Below are 9294 nucleotides of genomic sequence, written 5' to 3' on the forward strand. Positions count from 1 at the left end.
GAACATGTTCCCAATGTAGCCAAAGAATCAGCAAAATACCAAGCTCTCACTCTTGCTGTGCTGCCGCCTCCTCCTCCTCTTCGCACCAGCATTTCCTAAAATACCTGGTCCCTCCCATTCAGGAGCGGAGCAGGAAGTGCTGCCTGGCAACCAGAGAGCTGGGTGCCGTGGTAACGGTTCACCTGAACACTTCTTCCCTAAACAAACAAGTGCAGACAAGCAGGACAGGGAGAGGACCATAGATGGTGTGAAAGCAGTGGCTTCACTGATGGTCACAATGTACTTGTTGCAAACTATTACAGTGGGCCCCATTTTAAATAGACATCCCTGGGATTGGCTGAGGGGGTAATAATGTCAATGTATAATTGACATAGCTTTCTTCCATTGCTTATTTTATGTCACAAACAAGACGGAGCCACGTGTGAGTGCTTTGAGACGGGATGGGAGCCCCACAGCAGCACCCACTGCTTGTTGAGAAGAGCAATTGGTTTTTCATGTTAATAGTCTCTGTCCACTAATATTATCACATACTACAGTATTAATTGGCCGTGTACCCTAGAAACCGCCCATGAATGATACTGGAAAAGATGATACTGTGTCAAAGCCCAGGGCAGTGATACTGATAAAATATAGAGTTTAACCATGTCCAGTATCAGCCCCCGTAGCTGTCCACTCAGAGCGCGCTGCTCTGGTATCGTGCCTATGAAACAACCAATCAGAGAACAGCAAACGAGCGTGAACACACACTATAAATATTCCTAGTGCTTCTCCAGTCACCAAAAAACCCAAACTTGATTATTGGAACTTTAATTGTCAGACATTGATAAGATAAGACTGTTGATAAAATATTATTGTTGAAATATTTTTGAAATTATTGTGTTTACACTATTTAGATATAATACATGTAATAAACTGAAAATCTTCTGGAAACAAAATTGTCTTTTGATTAAATAGTACATGATAATAAGCTCATGATTAAATAGTATGTGATAATAAGACGATCACATGGTTTGTCTGGTATCAGGCCAAGTATCATGCCCCCAAGTGTCAGTATCAGCCCGAGACCGAAGTTACCAGACAAACCATGTGATAATCTATAATTATTACATGGTTAGTGTAGCAGATACCAGCTAGGCTGTGGAAATGTATGCTGCTAAACCTCACTCTGCCTGCCTTAAGTCTGGGCTTTTATCTGAGCGGTCAGCGCTCTCGACTCCCATATGAACGTCCTGTGTTCGAACCCTGGTGGGTTACATATGTATTTGTTTCATTGACGTGTTTCATCAAGCATTAAGATTTCACCACTGTTCTGTGCTACGATTAGCTAAAGTGATATCTAAACTGCCGAGTTCTTTAACTTAAAGCAGTGATTCTCAACTGGTGCGTCGCCAAGCGGTTTTCAGCGGGATTTGGGTCTATGCCGAGACAAACAAAACCGCTCATGTAATGATCCAATGTCAGCAAATGCACTTTGCGTTCAGGTCTGTGGTCTTCGCTTGCTACGACCGCCACAAGTTGCATGCCGACGTATGTCCATAAGACATTTGACCTAATAAAATGTCTGCAATTTGGATTGTCCCGCAGCCAAACCAGTTAAGAACCACCAATAAAAGCACACATCTCTACCTTTTCCACTTTAAACCAGTTAAATCCCAGAAGAGCCCAGTGATATCACCCTTGGTTTCAGTCACTTCACTAGTTTTGTCACTAATCGCTTTTTTGAAAAAGAGTATCTAGACAGGCCTGATTTCTCGCTAAATATAGCGACAATGTTGCTAAGTTGGCAACACTGATCCCTCCTGCTCCATTCTCATTCTCTGGAAGACTTGGTGCACTTGAGGTGTGTTAACAAGCAGAGTTAGAGAAACACTCCCATTATAATGTGTTTATGAGTGAGGGCAAACAGGTACTCTAGCGACAAATCTATTTGTAGCGCTCCAAATGTATTTGCGGCGGGGGGTGAATGTATGGGAAACGCTGTGGTTGTTGTCATGAGCGCTTATCGACATAACCAAAAATAGACACAGCTTGCACATTTACATTGACAGAGAACAGGTGAAAATGAAAAATCTTTACATTAACCCCTTTAGTTCTCACATTTTATGTATTCGTCACTGTTTGGTAACAATACTAAAACGGTAGACCACGGCTTGATGGGTAGGTCAACTTAGTTGTCGACCTATACCAGTTTCACTGTATAACCATAGCTATAAAATATGTTTGTGGTGCGTTCACTCCACACAGGTAATAAACATATCCACAAGTGTACCATACTGCTATCTTAATACAATCAAACTGCAGAGAACGATCATATGATATCCAGACGCTGTAAGTTATAGTGGGCGGCATTGCACGGCCAATAGAGACATTATGTAACTAATGCGCCTAATGCACCCTTGACCTCTGAGATCTGACTTCTGGGCTTTAGGGGAGAAAACATGCATTATACAGCTGCAAATCCCTCATCCAAAGTCCTTCCAACCAGATGATCAGCAACTCCATGTATCTGTGTGTGTGGGGGTGGGTGGTTTGGCTTGTGGGTGGCGGTATCGGACCCCTTGAGGGAGGAGGTGGCATAAAGGAATTAAAGTGGAACCAGTGTTCTGAGAAGGCGATCCATTCATTGCTCACAGCAATGACTGTCTTCAATATATTTTTCGCCAACAATAAAATGAAACACTGTTACTTTCTGTAAGGTCACAATTCTGAAGAAGAGAATGTATGCCATTGTAACATTTAAAGAACATTTAAAGATGAGCAAGTAGACACGAAATGGTACTGTGAATCTGAATTAGTGTGAGTTGCCGTTGAAAATGTCAAATCTTGACAAATGGATTTGCTATGATTCAACACTCACCAGGAAGAAAGTGGTTGGCATTACATCCAGTGAGTTATCAGACACGTTTAACAAATTTAAACATATAATACATGGCCCCATTCAGACCAAGGAATCCTAATCCAGCATGGACCCTCCCCACTATGTACTGTGTATATGTATATTTTGTCCTGTGCAGGCATTGGGACACGAGGAAACTAGTTTTTATTGTTGCAGGAGGAGCAGGAAGTGATAGAGAAAAGACAGAGGGGCGAGTGCGTGGGCAATACAGAGAGTGACGACATCAACAACCACAACAACGAGGGCAGATGGGCACCAGGGGCCACACACCAGTGGCCCCAGAGACGCCCCCCCCCCCCCCAGTAAAGAAGCTCTCTAGACATAAACACCCCCATCGTCACCTTTACACTCATATTACCCACTATAGTAGACATGATAACAGTAATATGTTATTTAAGACACAAATAAGATTGATGCTGGTGTGTGGTGCTACAAATGTGTTTCCTGGAGATGTTCGGGTTCAGAATTGAATATTAGCTGGGAATAGGCTACTGTAGCAACAGTAACCCATGTTTTATTAGGGATTACTATGTCTAATGTAAGATCATTCAGACCAGAAAACATTATTGACACCAACTGACCAGTGTAGAATACTACATATATCATTCATAGAATCTTCTTCTGAATGCCTTATACACTATATGCATATATTAAAAATGGGAAAACTGCCTAATTCAGGCAAACAAACTAAATAAAATTAGCTCAGCTGTATTCACTACAAAAAAGAATGATTCATTCATTCATTTTCTACCGCTTTTTCCTCATGAGGGTCACGGGGGTGCTGGAGCCTATCCCAGCTGTCTTTGGGCGAGAGGCGGGGTACACCCTGGACTGGTCACCAGCCAATCACAGGGCACATATAGACAAACATTCATACCTATGGACAATTTGGATTGGCTAATTAACCTAGCATGTTTTTGGAATGTGGGAGGAAACCGGAGTACCCGGAGAAAACCCACGCATGCACGGGGAGAACATGCAAACTCCACACAGAGATGGCCGAGGGTGGAACTGAACCCTGGTCTCCTAGCTGAGAGGTCTGCGCGCTAACCACTGAAAAGTACTAGGACAGCCGTGGTACCCACAAGACAACCATAACGCACCTCATACACCCACAAAATAAGAAACTGTAAGATGAGGGATCAGTGTTGCCAACTTAATGACTTTTTCGCTATATTTTTGCCAGTATCCCTCTAGATTGTCTTTTTCAAAAAAGCAATGAGCCACAGATCTAGAGATATTTTTGGGGGGACTTATGGGATACTTGAAACTCTAACAAGAATGTATCTCTCTTCTCAACAAGCAGTAATTCCTGCGGTAGGGCCCACTCCCCATCAAAGCACTCACAGGCAGCTTCGTCTTGCTTGTGACATTCAAAAAACCACAACACGAAGCTACAAGGATGTTCTTTTCCTGTTTTTGGCTTACTTTTCGTCTATACCTCAGGGTCATTAAAAACGACATGGACGGTTATGCAAATTAGACAATGACATCATCACGCACCACACCGCACCACCACAGATTTTAGATTTTCATGAAAAATGGCTTTGTTTATGTTGATAAGTGCTGTATTGTCATCTTCATCATTTTAAATAACAACAGCCACATAACTACTGTCTAGCTACTCATCTTTACAAAATGCACACAGTGACTTCCTGTTCAGAACAAAATAAGCTTCAAAATAGGGATGTTCCAATCTGCTGTATCTTTGAAGATCGGATAATATCGGCTCCCGACACGAGATCGGGCCAATCCGATTACAGTATCACGTTCATAACTCCAACATTACTATGCAGACATGGTGAAGTTAGTTTCACTTTGGACTAGGCTCCGTAGCTACAGCGGTAGTTGCACCTCACTGTGTCCGGACTGCTGTGTCTGGGAGATCAAAGTGGTGCTCTAACCGCTGGTTGTTTATACTAAACACCATCATTACATTACTATTGTGTTTTAAAGAGAGTAGCCGAGTGGTTACATGTGTACGTGTACAAAAAGCACCCATCCAGATTAAGGTATTTAAAATAATACTCCAGTTGTTACAGGTTCCGCACTCCTCATTCAGTGTGTTAGTAATGCAGTATGCCATGTTTACTGCTGGAATGATTACACAGACAAATCACTTTTGTTGTATGCATATGCCTGATAATAAAAAAATTTAATTAATCATTGCACTGTTGTCACTGTAAAGATCCCTGTAAATATTGAAAATATAATGGAACAAATATCATTTCCAATGGGGGTACAATAATTTTGAGCGGCCCCTGCACACTGAAGCACAAACAAATGCTTACATTTCAACAGTGTCCAACATCAACGCAATGCAACCGTAAAAATGCATGTCGGCAGAACTCGCTAATGAGGAAAACATCAAACAGAAATTTGAACCCTCCAATTACCCAATTTAACTGACAATTACAGCAACCTACTACTGAAGTGTTTCCAGGGGATGGCGAGATATGATTAATATATGATTAACACATGAGAACACCTCAACTGACATACGACATGGCCCGGCGTACTGGGATTCTAGCACAAAATATTGTTTTCCATTAAATATTCAATAGCTGTATTTCAACAAAACTGCAAGGTTGTGAATTAATTTGTGTTTGATTGCATGAAAGAAGCATTTACATCAATCAACCAGACGGAATTCTAAACCCCAAAGGCCAGTCACGGGCCCATGACATACACAAATTAGTCTCCCTTCAGCAAGAGGCTTGATGATACCACATAACAGTCATTGCCCTTAGATGAGAACTTTCTGGTCTCAGTCACAACAAAGAGGGGTTCTGGATGGGAAACTAATGGTTTGATACTGATGGAGTGGCTCAAGAAGAGCATATAAAGATCCTGGAGTGGCCCAGCCAATCGCTTTAGGCACCAGGGTTTTTTTTTCAGGTTTGACATGACTGTTTCTAAAAAGCTTGAAAATGGGTAAACATGAAGGCATACTGTATGACCTACAGTTATGATGGTAGTACATTTACTCATTTAATGTGTATATTATGACATCACCAGGCTCAGAATATGTCAGATCCCTGTCTCCTTGATACCAGCTCATCAAAATGATACTCTTCCTCATCTCTCAAGCAAACCCAGCCATTATCATCGTCATTTCCAGTAGGATCTTGAACAACAGTACCGACTCAACCGGTATGTACCGGTATAGATTCTTCCAATGATAAGAAAATGACTTACACCTAAAAATGATATCTGTAAACAAGCCGAGTTGATGATAATAAAAATGAAATGTCATTGTGAGGAGAAGGAACCTTCGTGTGGCGAAGTATTTACTTGGCGGACCGCTCAACAAGAATGGGTATTACAGTTTGTTTAAGATTTACTAGCAATGTGTGCTGAGGCTGACATCCCTTTAGAAAAGTTAGCCAATTTGTTACCAATAAATAAATGGGATTTACAATTTACAATTACAATTTACAATTACAAAAAAGTATTTTTACTGATATGGGTTAAGGTTTGCAGCTGTATATGCTAATGTCCGTATTGCCCAACCCTTATAAACAGATCTCAAGCATCTATCGATTGTGCCTGTGAATATTCTCATTCATCCAGGTCATTATATTCAGGTCATTTCTATCTATTAGCAGTGTATTTTTTGCCCAGGAGTCTCCCGCGGATCGTACCATGTATGCCGCTATTTCAGTGAGGCACCATATTTGCAGAAATGGTTTGTTCAATTCAGTAATGTTTCTTTCTTCTTTTGCAACTTTGGCGCTTTATAATGTGGACAGATCTGAAACTTTGATACAGAATCCTCAAAACCTTCAGTATTTGGCGAGTACAGTCAAACCTTAGTTATTGATTGCCCCAGTTCTTGTATGATTTCCACCAAACTGTTGCCTCGCTTTTCATACACTGTCTCAGTTTTCATATATTATTGCACATAACAAACACATTTTGTATTCAGCCATCTTGGATCTCACACACACAACACCAAATTTGGTGGTAATTTGTTTATACAATACTACAGTAAAGATGGTAAGGTAGCGATCACAAACAATCCAACATGTTGAGAAGATTCCATCCTCTTTACAATCCCCTTCTCCCTACTGCTTCGTTTCAGTAAAGCTAAAAGTAATGTTAAATGTTTGTTAATTCATTCTATTCATCGTGTAGAATTATTTGCATCGTTTTCTACATGTACAACTATAATTATGATCTAAAATGTGTTTTTTTAATATATTTTTGGGTGTCTAAACCATATTAATTTGATATTTTATTATTTCGTAGCTTCCTAATCTCTCAAGATAAGATGTGATTCATCCACCTGTGAGAGAGTTGAAAAAAAATAGCATGCTATCTTATCACAGAAACAGAAGGAAGTGATGTTACAGAGTTAACCTCTTCCTCATAGTCATTGCACAACAACTTCAGGTGGCATTTAAGTGGAAGTGCCTGCCATACGAAAAATTATTTATAGTAACTAGTAAGGCTATCTAGAATAACCTCATGTTGACAAATTGTACTTTTTCTATGAAGGGAAAAAACAGTACTACATCTGATCTGCAAGATCCACACTAATATTGAAAGCCCCCCTCTGACAGGTGACTATTTGAGAAGCACTGTTCTACACTGTGTCAATATCGATGCAAACAGTACAGTCGGTAACACCAAGGCTGGGTGTAACACTGTACATCTTTGCCAGAGTCTAACAGGTACAGTTCATGCATTCACATATGAATTAGTACATCAAACAAACCCATTGTGCTACATGATGTGATAACAATAACATCATCCTGAGTGTATCACAGTCCTATAGTGGATCCACAAATATTCATTTAAATAGTTGTGATTGACAGCATACATGTACCACTGTTAAAAATGCCCATCATTTTTACATGTTTATGTCATGGTTTTTTTTGTCAACAGTTGAGATTTCACACTTTTTTCTGCCGTCCTTGAACACACCGTAGTTGTGTGCTGTAACTGGCTACACTGTGACTCCCGTTCCATCCGTTCGTTGATCAACTATTACATTAATGGGGAGTATCATACTTACTATATCTATTGTTTTATAATTTATAATAAGTGTATGAGGCATATTTAGGGTTTAAACCTGGGTTGTGCATTTAGCTTGTTAGCGTCCTTGGCTTAGTGAGCAAAGGAAATTGAAGAGAGATATTTCTGAATCTAATCTAATAATTCTAATGATTGCTTTTATTGTAAATGTTGATCCAAAAACGGCAAACATCAACACTTAGGACACATTTTTATAAAAACATCCACACATGAATAGTATACTGATATAAATTCACTAATTACATTTTCAATATATACAAAAGGGCCAATAAAAACGACCAGCGAGCCGAAAATGGCTCTCGGGCGGGACTTTGGACACCCAGGTTGTTGTTAGCACTTAGCTTAAGGCGTGTATGTAGTAAGTTACAACCCACCGAGGCTGCTGACTTACAGTGCCGTCAACTTCAAGTTGTGCCCTGGTTAGCTGTCACTTTGAGTGAAACTCGGCAAATGGCTGGCAGGCCAACGTGTGTATGAATAGCTGGAAAGTATGATTTTATGATTTAGTACATACTGTAGCTGTGTTTTATCTGTCAGGTAGGTCAGCTTGTGTGCTTTAGCTAGCAGTGGCGGTGTGTTTTCAAGTTAGCTACTGTGTGACACAAGTGTGGACAACGGCTCAAACAAGCTCAACAATTCACCAATAAAGCGGTCACGCATACACACAAACAAACATACACACACACACATATATATATATACATACAGTGTGTGTGTATATATATATATATATATATATATATATATATATATATATATATATATATATATATATACATACACACACACCCATGCATCCACACGCTGGCTTTCTCCCACTCCACGGTTACCGTGGATGTCGGTGGGTCCTCCTGGAACGCGTATTAGCGCGGAGGTGTCTTCCTCCCGACTTTAGCTCCCGCCGCGAATCGCTCCGTCTCCGTGCAAAGCTATTCCAACCGCCTGGAAGGTTGCAACGTTAATTTTCAACTCCTAGAGCTTCACCTCCTCCATATTTACAGTCCGCCTCCTTTTCCCTTCTCTCAGCCGCCACCAACAACATTATTGACGTCCTCCTCCTGCCACGTGACCAGTCTGCTGAGGCTAAAAATAGACGCAATAGAAACTAATGGATGAAGAGACGGCATAGACATAGACAGCATAGACATAGACATAGACTGGATAGAGCTCGGCAGGCAGAGCTGAGCTGAAGTTGAATAACCCAAATGTATTACTCCAGATGTGTAAAAAAAAAAATCTAAACAAAATGTTTTTTGATAAGTAATACTCAGTCTCCAATCCAACTGTGCAATACAAATATGAAAAAATAATAAATAAAAATTGTTACAGCAATATAAGGCAAAAGAAGATCAATAGTG

General features: G+C 40.4%; 1 protein-coding gene across 1 annotated transcript in view; it reads right to left on the reverse strand.

The window, feature by feature from the left end:
- hdac5 (histone deacetylase 5) overlaps positions 1-8998 on the reverse strand; it is a 52912-nt gene extending 43914 nt beyond the window's left edge. The window contains exon 1 of the mRNA XM_058048276.2: positions 8767-8998. The gene's annotated coding sequence lies outside the window, so the exon portion shown is untranslated. The remainder of the gene's footprint in view (positions 1-8766) is intronic.
- Positions 8999-9294: the final 296 nt, after the last annotated feature.

The sequence above is a fragment of the Doryrhamphus excisus genome, linkage group LG16 (genome assembly GCF_037039965.1).
Source record: "Doryrhamphus excisus strain RoL-2023G ecotype Guam linkage group LG16, RoL_Dexc_Guam_v1.1, whole genome shotgun sequence".
Lineage (NCBI taxonomy): Eukaryota > Metazoa > Chordata > Actinopteri > Syngnathiformes > Syngnathidae > Doryrhamphus > Doryrhamphus excisus.